We start from the raw sequence: 23,385 nt of genomic DNA on the forward strand, positions 1-23,385 counted from the left end.
GGCATTGTCAATGCAAGGCTAAAGAAAAAGAAATATATCTTTTTGGATTTCATAGGTTATGCGCATTGAATAATGTTTGTATAACTACTTCCAACTGCGCAGCGAAATGTCATGGTTCGGCTGGCCACTTCGCCCCCCTCCCGTAGCTTTCTCTCCATTGCCACAGAAAGTTGTCCCCGAGTATACACGGTCTTCCAAAGCAGCAAGGTCCACTACCCCCCTATTCACAAACGTATCTTAAGTATCACTTTTGCCTTTTGGCACTTTTCAGTGCCTTAACAGGACCCAACCTATGATGAAAGGGCGCTTCTTCGCGAACTTTATGCTCTTTTCCGCTCGCAAAATTGTTAAGAGGGTGATAGCACGGGTAATGTACCGGTCGGAGACGGCATTTAAGATTGCAAGCTTATTTTTAAAATAATAACATTTTTGTTTTCAGGCAGCAGAACTCATCACCGACGAACCGAAATCCCAGATAGCAGTGGAGTCGCGTGACTGCACGGCAACAAACAGGCCTAGCATTCAAGCAGCACAGCACTCACACCTGAAAACACTCGGCACTTTGAGGTGCGGGCGAAATTCGGTAAATTAGTACACTTCCAAAGCCGATTTCTCAGAAAAAGGGCAAAAAACAATGACTAATCAGCACAGCGAATTCTTTACACCAAGGTTGACCATCGCACCGCCTTCGTTACATCGAGGTCGCAAACACATAGGCTTCAATGGGGCTGGCAATTAGGAAATGAAAAACTTCTTTAAATATAGGAATTCGTTACATAGAGGTTCGTTGCATCCAGCTTTAACTGTACAACTTTTATCCCTCTGCGGCTTAAGCAAACGTCGCCAAGTTTCGAAAGAAACCACCCCCCGACCCCCTGAAATGGAGAAACGCCGAAAAAATTATGCCCGGAAAATTACAGGTATCGCCATTTAGAACGCATGGTACGTTTTCGAATGATTTGAAGACACAGACAGAGAGGAGAACTTCCACCGCGCGTGTCCTCACCTCGAGGTTATGTGTTTATTTTAAGGCATTCTATCCCGACACGGACGGCTTGTAAGGTCTTCCACAAGGTGCCTAGGGTTTTATTGGAGTCATGACCACAGTATATGGAGCCAAAAACGGGACACGTGAATAACGAACATGACCCTATATATAGAGATTTTATTGCAGTTTTTTTCTGCTACTGGTTCTTACGGGGCTCGGTGTTGCTGTGACTTATTAGCTGCCATTTACAAGATTGAGCAATCGTGAGGGTAAATACGAAACTTATGTCGCCAGATTTTATATTTAATAACAAAAACAACCTGGAACAGCATTTAGTCATTTCCTTTTATTTTTTTAATGCGTGGAAGTATTACAAGGCAGCGCCTAGACGCATTCACAGAAGATGGGGCGTGCATTGCAAGTGATCCGAGGAACTGGCTGTACGTATTAAACTCACAAACCTTAAAGTGAGAGACAGGGAGGGAGACAGAGAGAGAGAGAGAGAGAGAGAGAGAGAGAGAGAGAGAGAGAGAGAGAGAGAGAGAGAGAGAGAGAGAAAAGGAGGAACTAGGAGGGAGAGCAGACTCTTTTCTGAATAGCAAGTAGTCTCCTGAGCAATTGAACAGGTGCCAAGACCGACAGTTTCCGCTGCCCGCTGATGCCATATGCATTACTTTTTCCCCAACCTGTGACCGCATGTTTATCACCGTGGAGGCCTTCCTCCCGGTTTTATTTTACTTTTCTTTTTGTTGAGGCTCGAAAACCTCAGCTGCCCGTCTTCTGGCACGCTTCTCGTGCGCCTTTTTATTGTGCCTCGTCGAGGGTGACCTGGATGTCCGAGCAGGGACCGTTTTCGGGTCGGCTCTCGCGGCTTTCCGCCTGGGAGCGGCGTTTCCTTCCCTTTCGTTCGCTTCGCTCGTCAGCTTGCGCGCTGCCAGGGGCGCCACCCCCGCAATTTCTCACTCGCTGCTTCCTTTCTACTTGGCCAGCGTGTTGGGCCGATTCGACGTGTGGGGCGTTTTTTCGCTTTTCCTTTCAGCCGGCGGCGGATCGACGTTCGCGCCGGGGAAGCCTTTTTTATTCGTATTATTATTCTCCTCCGGCGGGCCTGGTGGCGCGTTGCGTCCGTCCGGCCTTTGGGAAAGCAGAGCTCTCTTTGTGCTCCTGCGCCGGAACAAGACCGAGTTGGCGCTGGCCTGAGAAGACACGTAGCAGGGAGGAAGTAACGGCGGCACGTCCCCCAGCGGTGAACGCCGCCGCGTGACGAAGGCCCGATGGCCGCCTCCGCTGTCCGTTTGGGTCGGGAGGAGAAGGCTACCAGGGCGGAGGGTACGGCTGACAGCGAAATCACGCTCTGGACGGTGACATTTTGCGTCGCGCTCCTCGAGGAGTTTGGTGGCCGAAGAGAGGAAGACGCAACCGGGGCTCGTGGCCCAAGCCATGCCCAAGGTTATCGGGCCCTGCGCAGACTCAGGCTCGCGCTGGCGCTAATGAGACACTAAACGACGGTGCCCTGAAAGATACAATGAGGAGCAAGGGCGTACGCAGGATTTAATTTCCAGAGCTGCGAAGGGGGAAGCGTAGCCCGCAAAAAAAGGAGGAAACATCATCGCAAGGGAGAAAAAGAACAAACAAAAGAAAACCAGAACTAAACGAGAAATCGGTTTGACATTACCAAAACAAAACGTTCACGATGCAGGAGGCGTACTGTACATAGAATTCCTGTCGTTTTATTCATTTTGAGTTTCTTCGGGGTCACTGCAAAGTGGCTTACTGCTGAGCTGAGGGCAGACGTCGAAGCAGCATGCGCAAGATTGACGCATCACTTGTAACAAAAATAATTAACGGCAGTCGCATTTAGACCGTGGGTAGAGTCCTCTTCCTAGGTAGGGGCACCTCTCCCCTAACAGAAGACAGAAAATTGGGGGAGAGGGAATCTCCTCGCAGACTCCCCTCCCCCCCTCCCCCGCGTACGGTAGTGATTAGGGGTATAATGCGAAACACATCGGGTGAATGGAAAGGTTTAGGACAATAAAACACTGGTCCTGTCCTGTCGCGAACAACTCAGTACCAACTCGCTCAATATGCAATGGCTCTAAATCACCAGCAGGGCACTGAAGCGATAAGGCATCACGGCTGCCATGTCATTTCGTATGCAAAGTATATCTGAGAGATAGGTTTCCACCGAATACCCAAATGAAAGCTTTTGTTGCAACGAAACGCCAGACAATGTACTACCAAGGATACTGAATTTCGACTGGCGTTTCGCCATCCTCCGATGTGCTTGTGAGGAACCAATGACAGCAATTACAAGTATCACTAATACTAATTGCTAATAAAAATGGGAAAATCATTTATACAGTGAGAATGAAACAGGTACCAGCACAGAGCCCTGTGGGACGCCGTGGGCAATGGGAAAAACGTCAAACGACTCTGCGTCAACCAGTACACACTGCTTACGGGATTCTAGATAGCTTCGAAAAAAGTTTACCGTATTATTACAGAACCATAGCGTTCGACTTTGTTTATTAAAATTTCATTATCTACAGAATCAGAAGCTTTTTATGTCGAAGAAAACACCAATAACAATTCAATAAATAAATAACAATAACACCAACAATTATCTGTTCATTCAAGCAGTTAATAATACAATTAAACCTGGATGGAACGAAGTTGACAAAAGTTCCCAATTTTTCGTAACATCTGGGTTTTTATTACATTCAGGATTCCAGCTAAGAATCGCGGGAATGAAGAATAAACGAAGCCCCGATGCTAGACATCAGTGAAGCTGACCTCCCACATTAAATATATATTTCACGGGGAAAAATTGCGTGAGTTCTGTCTGCTGCTTTCGCACGAGCTTGAGCACTACACGACGCTCCAAGAGGCAAGGTCTCTTACCCCTTGATTCGAAAACCTGACTTTAGTATCGCTTTTGCCTTTTGAGACTTCTCGGTGCCTTAAAGCGTTTCAAAAACCAAACGTATGCCAAAATTGCGCCTTTTCGCGAACTTGATGCTTTTTCGCACTCGAAATTGTTGAGAGTATGATAGCTGGGATACTGTTCAGGGCGGCGACAATTTTCTTTCTCGACGGCGTAGATGGCATTTAAAATTGCGAGGTTGTCTTTTAAAAAAAATATCTCGTTTCCTGGCAACAGAACTCATCACCGACGAACCAATACCACAGATAGCAGTAGAGACGCGCGACTACATGGCGGCAGGCAGGCCTAGCTCCTCAAAACTTGTCTCGAACCGACACCGCACTCACACGGAAAAACGCGCGGTAGTTTGTGATGCACGTGAAAAAAAAATGAAGAAAGGTCACACTAATGCCTAATACTTCTGGGTATCGAAGCTCTACGTAACAGTACCTGTTTCTTCTTTTTCGCCTCGCGGTGTTATTTAAGCCTCGCCGCTGTACGAGGGACCACAGCTGGATGTTCGTCTTCCTCTGTCGCAAACGGTTCTTTGCCGCACATGGCCTCGTGGCCTTCCTTCGTGGCGCGCGCTTATCGCTGTGGCGGCGGCCTTCTCGCCTTCCCCCGCAACGTCCCGCGCACGGGTTCCGCGCACGCCTCCTTTCCCTCCTCGCCTATCTTTCCCCTGCAGCCTACCTCTCCCCGTTATCGGGCCGCGGCTCCATGCCGGTCACTTGCGGAAGGGGGTGTGGTTTGACCTCTAGCGCTCAAGGGCAAAACTGATCACCCCGCGAAGACAGCCCGAGGTAGCGTAGTGTACCTTGCGCTACAAGAAACTGAAGTGTAGTTTCTCCCCCTACCTGGTGTGGGGTTCACGTTACACAAGCAAAACCAGATGTGGCTGCTACAATAGCCACGGATGGCGCTAGCCGCTCTGTTTTTCATCACCGTCATCATCATAAAAAATGGTTTTTAAGCAATTCTAGACGTTTTCGTAGCTGCTAGCTCCTTACAGTCTGGCTAGTACAGAGGGCAACACACTTGTCTATAACACAGGTTTCGTACTTACAACCCTATCTTGCCTCGGCCGACAAGCATTTGAAGAAAACTATTGTGTAATTCTGAAGTTTTAATCAATATTTTGACCTCAACGTTTTTTGTGAAAAGTTTGAGTCCCCAGTTTTGAGAGGTAACTAGTTGAAGTCGAACTCAGTGTTATAGAAAAGGGTGCTGCGCACTGTATACGCTAAACTAGTGCATTTCTCCAGCCGATTTTCCAGTAAAAGTGCGAAAACAATGAGTGATCAGCTCAGCGACTTCGTTACATCAAGGTTAACCGCCACAATGCCTTCGTTACATAGAGGTCAAAAACACATGGGCTTCAATGGGGATGGCAACGGGGATGGCAGTGGGGAATTGAAAACATCGTTAAATCCAGGAATTCGTTACATGGAGGTTTGTTACGCCCATGTTTAACTGTAATTGTAACGCAAGTCACCGCTGCGCTAGTCAATTTGTTGGGGAAAAAACCGTGTTGGCGTTTTGCTAAAAGGGCATATATTATTATAAACCCAGTAATTTGCTGTGGTAATAATTTTTCAAAACAAGTTTAATATAGATAAAGTTGCAAGGTCGGGGCCGGAAATTCAACATGGAAAGTTAATATGGCATATAGAGGAGGGTATTCAGGTATTCAGGTCGGCAAATGAAATATCCGGTATGATGAATAAGGCAATTTGTAATTAAAGGTGGTAACCAGGACGAAAATAAAGTAATAAGTGCTGTAACTGAAGTCATGACTTCGGTAACGTAGGAGCTTCGGTAATTGATGATTACCTGTGAAAAACAGCGCAATAAACGAGACACGAGAACACCGACAATACCGACAGAACGCTGTATCGCCCAGTATCGCCTATGTTCTCGTGTATTGCGCTGTTATTACTAGTTAACCATTCGGGGACATCGGTAAGGCGACAGCACGGATCAATGGTAAAGACCCGCCGCGGTGGCTCAGTGGCTAAGGCGTGGTGCTGCTGAGCACGAGGACGCGGGTTCAATTACCGGCCGCGGCGGCCGCTTTTCTGATGGAGGCGAAAAGCAAAAATGCCCATGCGCTCGAGATTTCGGTGCAAGTTAAAGATCCCCAGGTGGTCAAAATTCAACCGGAGCCCTCCACTACGGCGCGCCTCATCGCCTGAGTTGCGTCGCCGCGTTAAACCCTACAATCAATCAAATCCCTCCTCCTGAAGAGGGACAGCAGACACGCCAAGAGGAGGAAATCATGAAACCGCTACTCATCCCGTACGTAGACCTAAAATGATCAAACTGCCCAGATTGATATTACGGGGTTCCACCGCTGAGAGCCAGGGCGAAAAGTTGTACCGTAGGCCCGCATAGATGGTACAATCATTTCTTTTAGGTGCGGCGTACCTTAGGACCGCACAATGCCCATCCACGTCCGTGCGCATAGCATTTACAATCGCAAAAAACCACACAGGCCCCGGCAGGATTCGAGCCTGTGTGTAGACCACACAGAGTTAGTGTCAGTCGTCTTACCCACTGGTCTCCGACCGTGAGTTAGAATCCGAGAGTCAAACGGCTTACTCCCTCGCCTGTAACAATGCGGAGTACATTAGGACCTGCCAATGTCCGTCCGCGTCCATCCGTGCGCACACCGCCATCAAGTGATTTGGGGAATAATCAAGGTGCAACTCACGGCTCAAATCGAATGACGGTCGGGGCGCAAATCGGATGTCACTCGGGGCGCAACTTGGATGTCATTTCGAGTCCCCGTACTGCGTACCCTCGCCCTTATCCACGGAGTGGAGGTGCTGCCATTTTTTTCTCTTTTGCTCTTGCTACGTCTACGGCCAATCGGACGAGGGAAAGTGTCTGAGAGCCCGGCTATGAATTCAGGGTGCTTACTCAGCAAAAGAAACCTTAATAAAAGAAACCTCGGCCGCAAAGGCGATAGCGATTCAGCGGTTACCCGTTCCTGGGAATTCCGGCCAGGATATTCGTGTTTCCCGTCAAGGAACAGCCTAATACCTAATACTGTGACGTGTACACCAATCAAAAAGGCTGCTCTTTCTCGTAATAATTTGGACACTTGGCGCATGGCAACTACTATAAGGTACTGGTATGCCCATGCAGCTTATGATGACCTGACTGCTAAGGTGATCAATAGGTATCTTTATCTGTAGGACAGTTGCAAGTTGGGCGAGTTGGTAGGTGTTCATCCTTAATCACAGCGCGAAAGACGGGGCAGACAGAAGAATAACCACAGGACAGGCGCTGAGTCTCAGCTTAATTCATTGAAAACCCGCCACAAACATTTATACCGAAGGCAAAAAACGCCGCACGTGCCAAAGTAGCATACAAAAACATAGAAAAGCAGAAAAAAGAATAAAGGGGCTCACGCACTTTACGCCGCTCTTGCTATTGGGATAGGCTTCAACTATCTCTCGGTGTAACTGCTTCGGGTGCTTGGTAACAATATGAGTTTCGTAAAACACCGGGTGGCAGCCACACGTGTGGCAGTGAGAGGGCAAATGCGGTCGCGGACGTTTGTCGAAGGAGAGCGCATGCTCTCGCAATCTAACATTAGCACACCTACCAGTCTGCCCTATGTATGACGCGCCATACGAAAGAGGGACTCGGTACACGACGCCGGTTTGGCAGCCCTTATACCTGTGCTCATGGTTTCTGCCACACCCTGATTTTGCTGCCCTTGCTGCCAACGAAGCCTTTCTTTGTACGGGAGCGCACATTCCCTCCAGTTTACGTGGGGCGGAAAAAACCACCGTGACACCATACCGACTGGCAACATTCTTCAGACCGTGCGACGTACGGTGCACATAGGGAATCAGGGCCAGTTTACTTCCATCCGGTTTTTTTTTCCTTTCCTTATCGGGGTTCCCACGAGACTTCACATGCCTGATCAACTTGTTACCACAACTCCAGAGTGCTGCCCTAGGGTAACCTGCCACCTCTAGCCTCTTTAGCTGACCTTCGAGGTTCTCATTCACAGTATGGGGGCAGGAGAGGGTTAAGGCTGAGCGCAACACAGAAAACACACTCCATTCTTCACTAATTTAGAATGTCCAGAGCCATAACTTAGGAGGGGTTTCTCAGAGCGGTCACCATCCAACAACCAACATCCAACATCCAACAAACATGGCCTACCTCAAATTTCAAACGCAGGTCCAGGAACTGCAGCTGTTGGTGTCGTGGAGGCTCGGCAGGAAACTTCAACCCGAAACCACATTCACGGAACACTTTCAAAAGGTCAATGGCCATGCGAGGTAATTCATCAGAGTTCATATGTGCAGCTTTCCCGCTCATGGCAGTCCTTTCAACAGTGATTACTCTGCAATTTTTTAGCGAAATGAAAAGTTCTGTTGCACAGCTAATATTTGGGGTGAATACTTGTTTTGTGCACAGTTTCAAGTCGCGCACGTTGCGCGACTGGGTTCCTGAGCCATGGGAACTATCCCATAGAAATGCATGGGGAGTTAGATTTGACAGTGAATTACATAAACAAATATCCAGAAACCTGAAATATTCTTTAAGCGTTTTAATCTTCACGTTGACTTCTAGCTTTACGCCAAATATCATTTTCCTAAAGTGGTTTTTCTAGGTTCCCGAGAGGTTGTAATTTTGAGCGAGAAAGCTGGGTATGCAAAGGCAAGGTAATCATCCACATATCTAAAAATGTTACTTGCCATACCACACAGGTTTCGCTCAATGGCACGGTCAACCCTGCTAAGAAAAATATCGCTGAGTACTGGCGCAACACACGATTTAATACAAACACCGTATCTTTGCACAAACAACGACCCTCCCCAGTCTACAAAGTTAGACTGAAGGTAAAAAGTGCGAAGTTCCAAAAAGGACTCTACAGAAATGCCAAAGCGGCTCATGAAGACCTGTTCATCATTATCTTCGACAATGCACATCTTCACGCTTTTCATTAGCTCAACATGTGGCAGGGAATAAAAAGGGTATTCAAAGTCACCACTGCGGGCTCGACAGTCCCTTGGATTGTCTAGCTTCAAGAATTCCACAATTCTGCCTGAATCGGGAACCTGAAAGGGGTCAATAACGGGTAAGCTAGACACGTTCCGGTGTAGGAACGTGTCTCGGTAGGAAGGTGTAGGAAGAACGGTGTAGGAACCACATTTGTCCTCACACTACCACACGTGCGGCTGCCACCCGGTGTTTGAGGAAACTGATATTGTTACCAAGCACCCGAAGCAGTTACACCGAGAGATAGTTGAAGTCTATCACATTAGCAAGAGGGGCGAAATGGGCGTGAGCCACCCTTCAGTGGTACTTACTTATAAAGAGGTCCAGTTCATGGATAACGACAAATAAGTCATGTTCCCTTTATTCTTTTTTCTGCTTTTCTTTGTTTTTGTATGCTACTTTGACACGTGCGGCGTTGTTTGCTTTCGGTATAAATGTTTGTGGCGGGTTCTCAATAAATTCAGTTGAGAGTCAGCGCCTGTCCTGTGGTTATTCTTCTGTCTGTCCCGTCTTTCGTGCTGTGATTAAGTATGGTATCTTTATCCCATATTACATCACAATTATTAATATCCTCAAGTGCGGATAACCCAGGCTAAAGACGCGATTTTTCTTGGATGTAATACCTCGTCAGTCTTCATTGTTGTAGGCCCACGCATGCCAAACGTCTATCAAAGTGATGAATCTCTATCAACACATTTAAGGAAGCGGCCTTCGATGTAGGTTATACAAAAGGAATGCGCCTGTAGGTTGATGCTGACCCATGTTATGCAAAAGTAGCGAGTTCGAGATTACGCCACGGCAGTGGCCGTTTGGAAGTGTCTTTAAATATGATTATTCCTGTGGGCCCCGCCGCAGACTAAAACAGATCTAAACACAGCTCACGCAATCATTATTTTTACTTTCTATATTCCGTTAATGGAGCCCCTTTAACCATTGGGGTTCCACTCCTGACAGAAATTACCAATAAACCTAAACAGGAGAAGTCGTGTCCATGTCATGTTTGAAGTGAAGGGACGCTCCTAGCTTGGAAGACGGGTGCCTATTGCTCCACTCTTTCTGACCACGTATGCCAGCTTCTCGACGAGCAGGGCGCGAGAGTCAACCCATGTCCTGCCTCCGTGTGTCGACCGCCCCGACGGCTCTTCGACTATAATATAAGGTCTGTATTTACGTGGCCGGGTGGAGTCGATAAATTAGTTTTTTGCCATCAGTATGAGCCAACTAGCCCGTCTTCACACTCTAGTGTCGTTTTATTCAATTTTTCCCATTGCTGTTTTGCCCAAGGACGCGGCACTCGTAAGAGTAGGGGTTAACCCTGCACATCAGTCAGCTGAACAAATAACACGTGTGGGTTACCTTTAAATTTTCATTGACGTTTGGCGTGCGCGAGCCTACAGCATTGATGACTGATGAGTTATTAAATATGCGAATGCATATTGGTGTGACCTCAACGAGAAACCGTGTCTGGTCGCCTATAATGCCTGAAATGTCGAACGAAAATGTCACATGCGAAAATGCTATACATTATAGGTCACATGACCTTCAAATTCTCGTATAAAACCGTTTTTATTTCACTGAAAGATATCTTTCAGCAATACATTTGTGTATAATAGTGGAGGCGGCTTTAAAGAGTCTCGGTGCGTAGCGTTTTATAGGGATACTTGGGATTTCTTGAGGTGTGTATTAAATTCGCCTGTGCCTTTATACTTTTATATAGGATTCCTTATATTCCCCCTGAATGAAATGTTTGCCTAGCAATGCATTTGTGTCTAGTAGTGAAACCGACTTGCAAGAGGCCCCGTGCACAGCCTTTTATAGGGATAAACGGTTTCATGGAAGAATTTAATGATTGGCCCTAGGATCTTCGAGCTTTGTTATCAAACTGCTCATATGGCGACTGGAAAAAAAGGTTTTCAGAGCAGTGCACTTAAAGGTAGTAGCAAAGCCGACTTTAAAAGGTTGGGTGTAGGCGCTACGGCTTAGGCGTTTATTCGGGAGTTCCCACTCGGGAGTGTCTGCAAAGTTTTACACATCCACAGAAATTACAATAAAACACAAGGCAAAGAATTCCTTCCTTCTTAAATCCTAATGACTCAACATTTTTCTGTTTAAAAAAATTGCTATTATTCTTCGGCAATGCGAAAGCATCTTTACAAGCTGTATGATGCGCAGGCATTGCGGATGGCATCTGATCTAACTCGTTCGTTACTTTCTTTTATTGAACGCTAACGCAAATAATCAGGGAAATCTACAATGAGGGAAAGCAGACATTCAAGTGATTAGCGTCTCCCGTTCCTGCTCGCAGCGTGCGCATGAAGTCCGTTTCAACCGAATTCCTGCCGTGAGCTCCGGCCGAAATCTGGCGGTTCCAAGTGTTGCTGACGCTGGCGGCCTCAGCTCAGTTTTGTGGCTTAGCTGTGGTCCCGAGTGGGCATGGAGTTTCGTGAGACTTGTAAATAAATTTGCGCAGATTAGCAGGTACACAAAAGCACCTTTTATGCCCAATAAACTTGATTGGGTTTTGTCCAGCTGGCAAAGACTAAGGGCCCCATAAAACCTGGCGAGTTAGGCGGGTAGAAGAGCTGAGAACCCTCCTTCGTCAGCTGAACACAAGAGTACGTGTTCCCGCATTGGCTAATATCTATCGTGTGCCCCCCCATTGCTATCAGCATCATGCGGCTAGCACTTGTTGTGTGTGGTTAACTCTTCGTAAATTACACTCTGATGCGCAGGATACTTCCAAACGTTGATGGCAACCTGACTGGAGCCCATGGCCTGTGCCTGTGGTCTGCCTGTGGTGCGGTTTGTGACTCGGCGTCAACGTGACCCAGTAAATCTCCATAGTCTTCAACAGAGACTCTCATTTGCCGTGACGTAAAGTTATTTTTACGCCTCACCCTTTACTTATGAGTCGCAAAAAAACATTCACATGCCGACGGAGCTCCTTTATTTTTGAAGTTAGTCTCGTCACGGCTTCTGGGTTCTGGCCCAAAGCTTTTGTTTATTAGGTCATTTTTCATTTGCGCATGGGGAAGCATGCCGGAATTTTTCCGACAGGAACAAAACGGAAGCTCTTTCCTGCTTTGTTTTTCTGTTACGAGTCTGATATGCTCAGCCAATTAAAGTTCCATCCCTATCTCACTCTTTCCCTCTCTCTATCTCTATCTCGACACATCAGCAGTGTACGTTGAAAGCGATGCCCAAGTTTTCAGATTTTACGTGACTACACCCAAACAAGGAATTACTAGTAAGAAGACGCTGAAGCCCTGACGAGAAATAGGGAAGACGGGGTCCATTGAAAAGAAGTTTCGTAAAGGCGGGGCTCAGTCAGGGAAACCCGCTATATAGCTGCGACGAAGACAAAAAGAGAGGCGGCAAAAACGCGAAGAACGTAGCAGCACTGATTGAGACGGCCCCATCTGTTGATTGAGACGGACACAATCACTGGCGAAGAATTGAAACGGGCTCTCTTTCTCAGATTCGGTATCTGGCGAGCTTTTGATGGATTCCGCCCCGTGCTTACGACAATCGTGGAGAATCGTCGAATCGTGCCTCGGGTCCCGGGACAGGCCTGGGGCGGAGGAACCCTGGTTGGTTATTGTGCCTTGTCGGTTTATTGTTATCGCTTTATGACAGCTACCTCAATTTCATTTCTTTGGGTGTAAATTGCAGTAACGCGTCAAGAAAATCAACATATTAGAGAGTAGCAGCAACACAGTCTAGCAGTCTCGTGCCAGCTGCGAAGGGTAAAATAATCTGGTCATCGAAGCTAGGGTTTAGGCATTACGAACATCGCTCGGCTCATATTATATTTCCACGGGACATATAGGGGCGCAATACCCTACAGCACCATTAAAAAGACCAGCGACAACGACGACGCTGGCTATCTGATCGCCACCATGTAAATATTATAAAGAGATTGTTCGCCTGTTCATGGTTTCCTTCATGTGTTCTGCCGCCACGTTACAATATGCGCGTTTTTAAAGCGAAGCTTTATATGGCTAGACTCCTCACTCTGCATCTCCTCACTCTGCGTCTTCACCTGCTTGATGAATGCGTTGGTGTGTCCTCCGGTGTGTAAGTGCGAACTTTAGAGGGGTGAACATTGCATCAGACTTTATATTGGTTAACGGGTAAGAAAATTAGCCAGCTTCACAGACTTGACGTCGCGAACGCTAATGTTAACAGCGAAGTTTCCTGGCGTTCTGTACTCGCAAAGATTAGCTTCATAAAACTTCTCAAAGCCAGCAAATCGATTTTCGCAAGCTAAGACTGGCTGAGCGGTTATATATTCGCTGAGCATGGCTTCTGTATCCTTCGCGCCGGATTGTGTATTCGCCCGACGGAGCCGTGCCCGTTCGGGCTCCCAACCCTCGCCGGCGCTACCGACGGGCGGCTTCACCTATTTTCCTAACATTCGAGCAACGACCGTTAAGCACACTCGTCTATGCATGTGCACTCCTCTGATCCATCTGTCGGCCGCGTGATCTCTAACTGGCCGACTTATTTCTTCCTCTCCCGTACTCCGCCCACCTGTGCTCGTCGCGTGCTCTCACCGGCGCCCTGAGTGCTCCCACCTGCGCTTGGCGCTGTTCCCCCTCTCCCCACTGTGCTGCGCATGCGCTTGGCGCTTGCTCTACCTTCCCACAATACGCTGCACGTGTGCTTGGCGTTTCCTCTCTTCCTCGCAGTTATGCCCTCTCCGCATCGCTGCGCCCGCTTTACCAAGCCTAGTCCCATGAAAGCCGCGACCAAGAGCAGCTTCGCTGTTAAAAAAAAGAACTGTGGCCTGGTAGTTGCGCACATGCTTAGAAAGTGGTGGGCACAGGTTCGGTTCCTCTCACTTGCGAACTGTCGAAATAATTTTGTTTTTTTAGATAGTAACTGCTAAATATGTTCAGGCATGCCATCACACAAAAATGTCAAGGTTCCTTGGTATGCTGATAAAGCGCCCTTCTTGCCGGAAACAAGTAATTCAACCCATTGTTAGACCGATACTTTAGTGGATACATGGAACAGGCGAGAGAAAGGAATTGAGGCGCTTGTACTTCTTGTGAAGAAGTCAATGGCCAATGAAGCTGCTTGTGATGTTTTTTATTTGTTTTGTTTTATGAAAACCATTTGAGGAAGGTCTCTGTTCGTTCTTTCTTCGCACTGTTTCAGCAGCTTCAACGAAACGTATTACACTGACGTCACTTGAATATAAGTAATTTAAATGGACACTGAAGTGATTTGTAAATATTGCGGGATTCCTGGCGCAAATTGTAGTCTGGAGTCTCTGGGCAATGTTTCGACCCCTCTTGCTGCGTTTATGCGATTTTATTCAGTAGAAAAATCACTTCGAAAATGCTGTACTCCTCTCTGCATCCTCCTTGCCGATTTCCTGTGACGTTTGTAGTACGTAAAAACAAGATGGCTTGGCTTGACTGCGCTACTGCACGGCTCGCCTACCCTCCGATAGAATCAGTCGTCTCAGCATTTAGTGGGCCAGCGGCCGGCGGGTCGTCGCAATTCATTCGCTCAGTTGGAACCAAACCACGGCAAATTTGTGCCATGAAGAATGTGCGTTTAGTTTTTGTTTGTAGACTGTATCAAGATGTAAGTCCAAGTCGCTCAACGCAAGCGTACATGCCACGCTTAGCTGAGTGGTACACTAGTTGAAAAATCCAAGACTAATTGAAGGCGCGAGAACAGTCAGCGAAGTTAATATAGGTACTAAGGAATTAAAATAAACGAAAACGTTTATCATACAGCGTAAAACCAGGGTGCGGGAAGCACTTATGCCGCTGCGTGAGCTACAACAGCGATCAGCAACCCGACCACACATCTGCGCACGCTTTTCCGTCTAAGCAATGGAGTCGCTAGACGTGAGATACAGTGGGAATTTGGGGGACGCTTACTGCACGAGCGCTATACAAAAATTGTCATCTAAACTGCTTAATATGCTAAAACTAAATAAAAATGCAAACTGGCTATACATTATATAGTTTATATTTCCGCCCCTGGCTTATGGCCAAGTGGTCTGGAGCCCTAAGTATATTTGATTGATTGATTGATTGATTGATTGATTGATTGATTGATTTATTGATTGATTGATTGATTGATTGATTGATTGATTGATTGATTGATTGATTGATTGATTGATTGATTGATTGATTGATTGTGGGGCTTAACGCGCCGACGCTTCACAGGCAATGAGGGTCGCCGTAGTGGAAGGCTCCGGATTTATTTTGACTAACTGGGGATTTTTAACGTGCACTAAGTATGTTGTTTTGCAAATTGCAAGTGCGAATCCCCTATAGTGCATGTTTTTTAAGTTGATTGATTTGTTTTTCGGCAATGTTTTTTATACTACTGGATTCCCCATTTTCGCACTTTAACGCTTATTGCTCCACGAGCGGAGCACGGCCGGGTCGTCCTGCGGAAAATAGGATGGCAGATAGAACCACTGCCAACCAAGGCAGCGCTTCCCAAGCAGTGGAAAGAGGCCATTCAAACCAAGCCACTCCCCAGGAACATGCAACCGGGGAAGAACGAAGGGAGGCGGACCGCGCGATCCAAGGCCCTGGCTCGACAGCTGGAGGAGAACCCTAGGGTACTCTACGCGGACGCCTCGCTCAGAAAACACGACGACCGAGCAACGGCGGTAGCCACGTCCATCGACAAGCTGATCGTCAGCGCGTCGCTGAGGACGACAGACCCAGCCGTTGCGGAAGAAGCAGCCGTGGCACTCGCACTCGTGCAACCGAGCGTGGACACCGTGGTCACAGATTCGAAGTCAGCCTACGGAAGCTTCCGAAGGGGAGTGATCTCTACCGCGGCCCGAGCCATTCTCTCCAAGCACAAGCCTCTGGGACGAGCCATCGAGCTCGTGTGGGTACCGGCTCACTCGAAGGTGGAAGGCAACGCACTCGCCGACCACCACGCCCGAGAACTGTCCATCCGGGCCGAGGACGAGCCGGCTGAGCTACCGTATCCCGTGACCAGCTTTAAAGACATTACTCAGATGTACAGAAACGCGAGGTGCAAACTTCCCGAACCGCACCCACAGTTAACCAGGCAACAGCAAACGATCCTGCGGCGCATGCAGGCGGGATCGCTAGCGCATCCCGTTCTGTTACACCGAATGTACCCGGCGCAGCACGACACACTTTGCCCTTTCTGCAAAACGGAAAGAGGCACTCTGGCACACATCATAGCCGAGTGCAAAGACCTCAAGAACCCCCCACCTCCCTTTCCCCCCAACACCTCCAATCCCTAACCCCCCGAGCGATGGGAGACCTTGTTGTCCAGCCCCGCCCTGCCAACTCAGCTAGCACTGACGGCCAGGGGCCAGGAGTTGCTGGAGACATCTGGGTCCCGTGAATAGGGAACCACCCCGTCTGGTGCCTGCGCGACCCATCGAATTTTCGAGCGCAGTAAAGTTGACTCTCTCTCTCTCTCTCTCTCTCTCTCTCTCTCTCTCTCTCTCTCTCTCTCTCTCTCTCTCTCTCTCTCTCTCGCAGAACGCGTGTAGATTGACACTGACGCACTGGCGAGTTCTCCTTGGAGTGGTGTTGCCATAAGCACGGACTGCTTGCGGGCACAGGGCCGAACAAGCCGACGCTTGGCCTGGTGCGAACACGCCTATTACGATACAGGCACGAGCCAGGCAAGCTATAAAGGTGGGGACAAAGCATCGTATTTTAGCGTCTCCGTTGACGCGAAGGGCGTTCATCCATTGCTTACGCCTCGAATAGGGATCGTTCGATTCCAAGCCGTACTGGCAGGCTTATCTGGCTCATTTTACAGCCAAAAAAATTACTCCCACCTCCCCTCGCGGGAACCCCTGTGTAAATGCGACGCACAGGGGGTTCCGTTGTTGTTTCCGTTAGGTTGATTCTCCCATCGCGTGAAACGTGCCGTGAACCCCCTGCCGCGGCTATGACGCAACGTGGCGCGGCTATGACGCAACACAATCCAACACAATCCACTTTAATCCAATCCAATCCAAATCCAATTCAATCCAATCCAATCCAATCCAATCCAAATCCAAATCCAATCCAAGCCAATCCAATCCAATGCCCCTCGCGAGAGAGTGCTCGCTATCGGAGAAGAGAGGGGGTGAGCGGCGGAGAGCGCAGCTCGCGCGGCGAGGAGAATGGGGGAAGAGTGTGGATGGACAACGACAACGCCGTATGGAGGGACAAGGCGAGTGAATGAGATGCCGTCGCATCTAAAACATGACAGAAGCACGGTATGCCGATTACTGAGATATCGAGAATGCCCAGCCAGCGATAACGTCGGATGTGAAGCATGTTGTTTCACAGAACCGAAACCGAAAATCTCCCACCTACTCTCGCGGGAACCCCTGTGTAGATGCGACGCATAGGGGTTCACGTTGCAGCGTTGGACAGCGGAGGTACGGCGCTGGAACGATGGAGCGGAGCGGCGCAGGCACAGCGTTTTATAGAGCGCATAACGGTGAGGGGACGCGCCGGCGCCAGTGCGTCAGCCGCGGCTATGACGCAACACAATCCAACACAATCCACTTTAATCCAATCCAATCCAATCCAATCCAAGCCAAGCCAAGCCAATCCATGCGAATCCAATCCAATGCCCCTCGCGAGGGAGGGACATCGGAGAAGAGAGGGGGTGAGCGGCGGAGAGCGCAGCTCGCGCGGCGAGGAGAATGGGGGAGGGGCGGACGACAACGACGCCGACGCTGCATGGACAAGGCGAGTGAATGAGACGCAGTCGCATCTAAAATGGTTTGAATTATAATCTTTTACATCGTCCAATCACATAGCACCTTGTATTGACGCCACTGCTATTAGTTGGTGCGGCCGCCGCAAACCGCGCATGGTAGTTTTTCTTCTTTCAGGCTTTATGAAATAAATATCGCCTCATCGCCCGGATAAACGATGAAAAGTGTGTTTATTTGAGCCAGTCTACGCAGCGCAATCAAAAACAGGAGCTTGACAAATTCACTTCAGTGTCCCTTTATGATGGATGTGATGCCGGAACCAGTAGCAGCATCACTTCCGGTCCAGATTTCACTAGTGATTTCACTTCCGTTTGTTGTTGCATCAGCACCCTCATCCATTGTATACAATTTTTCAAGCTAGTGTCCATGCAGTTGTCTTGCGGTGGCTTTGAAGCCACCTCTTTATCTGCGTTACTCCATAGTTTAAAGCCTGGAGTAAGCTTTCAAGTGCATTTTCTGGGCATTAGAGGATGTCACGACGGATACAGCCAAGTCAGTCATTGACGCGTACCTAAGTAAAGACATTTATTGGTATAACTGACATAACCATTTTTATGCACGGGCAGTGTCAGCTTTGCTGGAAATTAGCTTTCCTCCATAATGTTGGCTTTCCTGCTATGCGCAAATTTTGATTGACGACGCAGTCGCGAAGATTTTCAAAATGATGCCATTGCATCTTCGTGCCGTGTAGCACAAGCTTAATACTGACCCACAGATGAAAACATCAAAGCCCCTTTCCTAAGAGAAAGAGGGTTAAAACGCGAAGCTGTCTCCCGTGCAACCTGAGTCAAAGGTAAAGTCCCAGATCCAAACTGCTTCGACCGTGTGGAAATAGCGCGATCGGATAGACGTAGGCTTCGCATTGCGAGGGACGCAGGTTCGATTCCGGCCGCGAGAAGCGTTTTTTTTTCTTGAGACATTGATGTGCCTTCGCTTATCATTATCATTGTTTTGTGAAACCCATTGTGTAAAGTTCGCTTTCCTGCAGTGTGTTCTGGCGCGACATCGAACTCCATTACGGAGCCATAGAAAGCTTCGCTTTAAACTAACAGGAGCCTGAATGCACTGGAGGTGACATATGAATCATTCTAGGCACTTTCACTGGGGCTCATGAAAAAAAAAAAAAAGGCCACCTCCATTAACGTAAAACCTGGGGAGGGGCGAAGCCTGCAATGTGTAAGTGTATTCAAAGATTGTAAGTCTCTCTCTTACCACACGGCGCGCGCTGCACCAGAGAAGCGCATGGGGGAGGAGCAATCGTGCGCTTGCTGAGGCGATGGCGCCCTTTCTTGCATTGGAGCGGATTAAAGCAATTTTCATGCCCAATCTGCCCCAGTTTGGGGTAGTGGCAGGGGTCAAAGCGAGCGCAGTGCAATGTCCGCTCCTCGCCCCGTGGGGCTCGTCAAGAAAATTTATTAATAGCCGATACAAAGACCCGCTGTGCTAAATACTACACGGGCTCGTCCTCGGTGATCAACGAGGCCCCGGCACCAGGTAAGTATGCCTTTTCTTGCTCCGACCGCCCACCCGACCCGATCAGGCGTAGCGTCGAGAGCCGATGGGTATTTGAGTGTAACAAAAAATATAACCCAACTATAAACAGCTTCTGCTTGTGCTTGACGATCCTGATGCGGATAGGGAGCGTTCCCCAAATATTTAAATCATCATATTAGTTTATTTTGAACCAGCTTTATTCAGTATACACTTTCCTTTAGTAAGCGTTACGTTCTAGCGCGAGGAGTTGGAAAACGAGTGTCCCGGTGTTTTAGTACCATGAATACAGGAAACGCGGACAGCCCGAGCCCCTAAGGTTCTTCGCCCCTAATAAAGGCGCTCGAGAAATCCGCTCTCGTGAATGGGATGGCGGAGAGGGCAGAACGCAGGAGAAAGCAGCATTTTCGACTTATTTGTTCGACCAATCGACCGCGTTTGTACGCTTGAAATACGATCCAAGATTACGAGGATGTTTCGCGCAAGGTAAAGAGAAAATCTTCAATGCGAGGGAAATTTGATCGAAACGTATTCAAGTAAAATGGAATCGTAACTACTGTGCGCGTGTGCATGGTATCTGTACGAGCACGAACATTTCTGCAGTGTGCGCGTATCTCTATGCGTGGTGCTTCCCTGCACGCGTGCGTGTCTACGCTTGGATTATTACGAATAAGGAGCGCCAAAGCACGTTCTCAGTCTGTGCGAGTGCGGGTGTCTATGCGCGCGAATATGCTTATCCGCTGCAGCTGTGGCTACGTGCACCTTTTCCTATTGAATGTGTGCCATACTGTGTGTGTGCGTGAATACGTGCAAAATGTACAACCAAGTCCGCGGGGATAAGTGAGCATGTGTTTTGGGTGAGTCAGCGTGGATCCAGTAGTTACCTTTTGGCAGGCTTTATGGAGGGTGCGGATTTGTTAGAATGTTGCCGCAAAAGGGGTGGGGTCGCATTTTACGCTTAGCAATGCTGGGTTGGTGAGCGCTCGAGGTGTGATTGCCCAACTACTGTAGAAGGGGGGCGGCGGGGGTGAGGGAAGGGGAGGGGGGGGGACGTCGGTGGTGAAACTGCCTTCCTTTGACCCACCTTTTGATGTTAGTGTGCGTGTGGGTACTCTTATATGTGTGCGCAGGCGCGCCTACCCTGGCGCACATGAATCAGTGTCCCCACTTGGCAACCCTTAGCAGCGCGCGCGCGCTCCTTCCGGCATTCGAGACAAGGCAGAGTCCGTGACACGACCCGCACGACTCGCGAATAGAGCCGGCTACGGGAAGAAAAGGGGGGGGGGGGGGAGGGGGGGGGGGAGGGAGCACGTCGGCAGAGGCGGCCGAAGCTGGAAGCAGTGCAGTCCCCGTGAAGAGGCCCCCGAACGGGAAACAAGTGTTCGACAGCCACCGTGCGTTCCGTGCGTAAATCCAAGTGGCCAAATCTCGGCCTCGGCTAGAGGTCACCTCCGGAAACGGGCTGTGCCTGACAGGTGTGGACACAGCGCTTGTTATGTTGTAGAAAAATATGCCTCCGTCATACTTCCGCGGTGTGCAGCCTGGAGCTTGCCAAGACGACGCGATGTTTCTGCTTAAAGCACAAAATAAAGTTAAAATTTAAAAGTTAAAGTTCATATATTTGACCGAGAAAGATGGGGTAGGTCTCAATAGCAGGTGGAGGAAGGGACGAATGTGCTTTGTCTGCTTACTTATCAGACGTTCAACAGGCTTGCTTACGTTCGCCTGAGCCTGCGTGTGCCTGCGTGTGCTTGCCTGCGTGTGTGCAACCTGCCTTCGCAGTCCTAGTACACTTGTTAGCATCCAAAAAGCTGGATTCTCCTTCCTACGTGGGTTTCAGTGAACTTTCAGGCCTTACCCTTTTTGCTATTAGTTTATTTGATTTCGTTAGCTCTCCTTGCTTACTCGCACACTGACTTAATAGACTGATTGCTCACTTGCTTGGAAGCATGCTCCAGGTAGAGCCAAGATCAGAAAACCAAGGTAGCAAGAGAGAAAACCGAAATAAAAGAAGCGTAGAGTGTAAGGTACAGTTTGGCCGCAGGGAAAGTCGAAAAAAAGCATAAAATGATGGCCAGGCAAAGGAGGAAACAGTGAGGGGAGTATATGAGTGACAAAGACAGGAGGTTTGCGTCTGGACCCATTTTGTTGCCGCATGTGCATTGCTACCATCGAGACTTTTTTCTAACGTCGCTCGGGGGCTAAGAAAGAATATTTCTTCTGCGCGTCCATATCCGCACCTCTTTTTCAATCATGCCTTTCAGGGAATTTATCTGAAGGCGACCATTGTCCTCCACACTGACCTTTATCCACACTTGATGCTTCTCCAACGAAAGCGTTCTTTCTCGGCTGCTCATCACAACTCATAATGGGAGGCACTAAGCCGGCTTCTTTCTCGTGGTTTGGATCAGAACTCATAATCTATCGAATATAATTGCATTCATCCACCGAATGCAGTATTTCAACCCATACGCTGAAGGGCTTCGTGGCTGCTTGGTGGCTCAACATTATTTCAAATGTCTTTTAAAGCTATGAATAATTTTTCATGTGAAAATCGCGAACCATTTTTGCCTTGCTTTTTATAGACTCACGAAGAAAGATGATGCCATCCACAAAGAAAGAAAATACAGAAATGAGTGTGATATTGTGCTTCCCAAATTTCATTTTCTATTCCCGAATTTAAAAAAAAAAAGCCCAAATTCAGCATAACGAGCCAAATCTCGGCTTCGGTGGTTAAAACCACACAATAGTTTCGAACGGAGACTGGCCTCTACAGCATTCTGTAGTGCATGAAGCCGCTTGCCTCCAATCACTTTCTTTTTTTTATCTTTTCATTTCGTAGCGTAGCGTAGCGTAACAAACAAGCGTATCGCTCTGAGTTCTATCATTGACACATGCGATCCTGATATCTTAGTTCTGACGGAAACCTGGCTGAACCGCAACATTCTTGACACCGAGATCTTTGATAGACCCAGCAGTTACAGATTATATAGATGTGACCGCACGCAAAGGCATGGTGGGGGAACGCTTATCGCCGTAAAAAGTAACATTACGTCATCACCGATACACATTTACTCGTCTCTCGAAACAAATTGGGTACTCATTGAAACTTGTAGTAGAAAAATAATGTTTGGAGTATGTTATAGGTCCCCTAGTGCCCCCGCCGCGTTTACTGACGAACTACATGACTTAATTAATACGGTCATCACCCGCTTTCCGACTTCTCCAGTTTTTCTTCTGGGAGACTTTAATTTCCCCCAGATTCAATGGGCCAGCAATGTAGCCATTCCTCCAGCGTGTCCTTCACAGGCCATGGACTTCTTTCATATGTGCTCAATATTCAATTTCTCTCAAATTGTTACCGAGCCTACCAGGACATCCGCGACTACTTGCAACATTCTGGATTTAGTGTTAACCACTGCCCCTGACCTTTCTTCAGACATAACATACATTCCTGGCCTTAGCGACCATTGTTTCTTGAAATTTACTGTTAGTGTCAATGTTAAACCCCCCAAAAATACCACTAAGTTTATTAGGGACTACCACGCAGCTGACGTTGATGCAATTAACGCCGACCTTTGCTCATTCCTTGATGTCTTTATCGCTGGCTTTGAAGCAGGCTCCGTTCAGGACAACTGGGATATGTTTAAAGGAAAGGTTCACGAACTAACAAACAAATATATTCCCCTAAGAAAAATATTTTCAAATCTCAATGCCCCCTGGTACAACCAGAATATCAGAAGGTTAGCTAACCGAAAAAAACGTCTTTACCGTTCCGCAAAAAAATCTCCAACCAATGAGCGATGGCTGGCGTATGATGATGCATCTAAATCATACATTTCTGCTGTTAAGGCCGCCAAAGTAAACTTCTTACAAAACACGTTGCCCTCTATGTTATTAGAAAACCCTAGAAAGTTTTGGAATTGTATAAATCCTCGTGACAGGAAATCGATCTCGCTAATAGATGGTGACGGCAACAAGGTTGCAGACGAGGATTGTCCTACAGTCTTAAATTTAACTTTCATAAACAATTTCTCTCACTCTACTTTTACTGATGCCTATCAACTTCCAGAGATTCCCGTTTACGAATACTCTCCTACGCTGCCCCTTTTGATAGACCCTGCAGGCATTGTGCACATAATTAATTCTTTAAAAATGTATTCTTCTGCTGGCATTGACGAAATCAATGCGAAGTTTTTAAAAAGCACATGC

This window comes from Haemaphysalis longicornis, unplaced genomic scaffold (assembly GCF_048455015.1).
Source record: "Haemaphysalis longicornis isolate Haplotype H1 unplaced genomic scaffold, Haemaphysalis longicornis Haplotype H1 scaffold_1, whole genome shotgun sequence".
Classification (NCBI taxonomy): Eukaryota; Metazoa; Arthropoda; class Arachnida; order Ixodida; family Ixodidae; genus Haemaphysalis; species Haemaphysalis longicornis.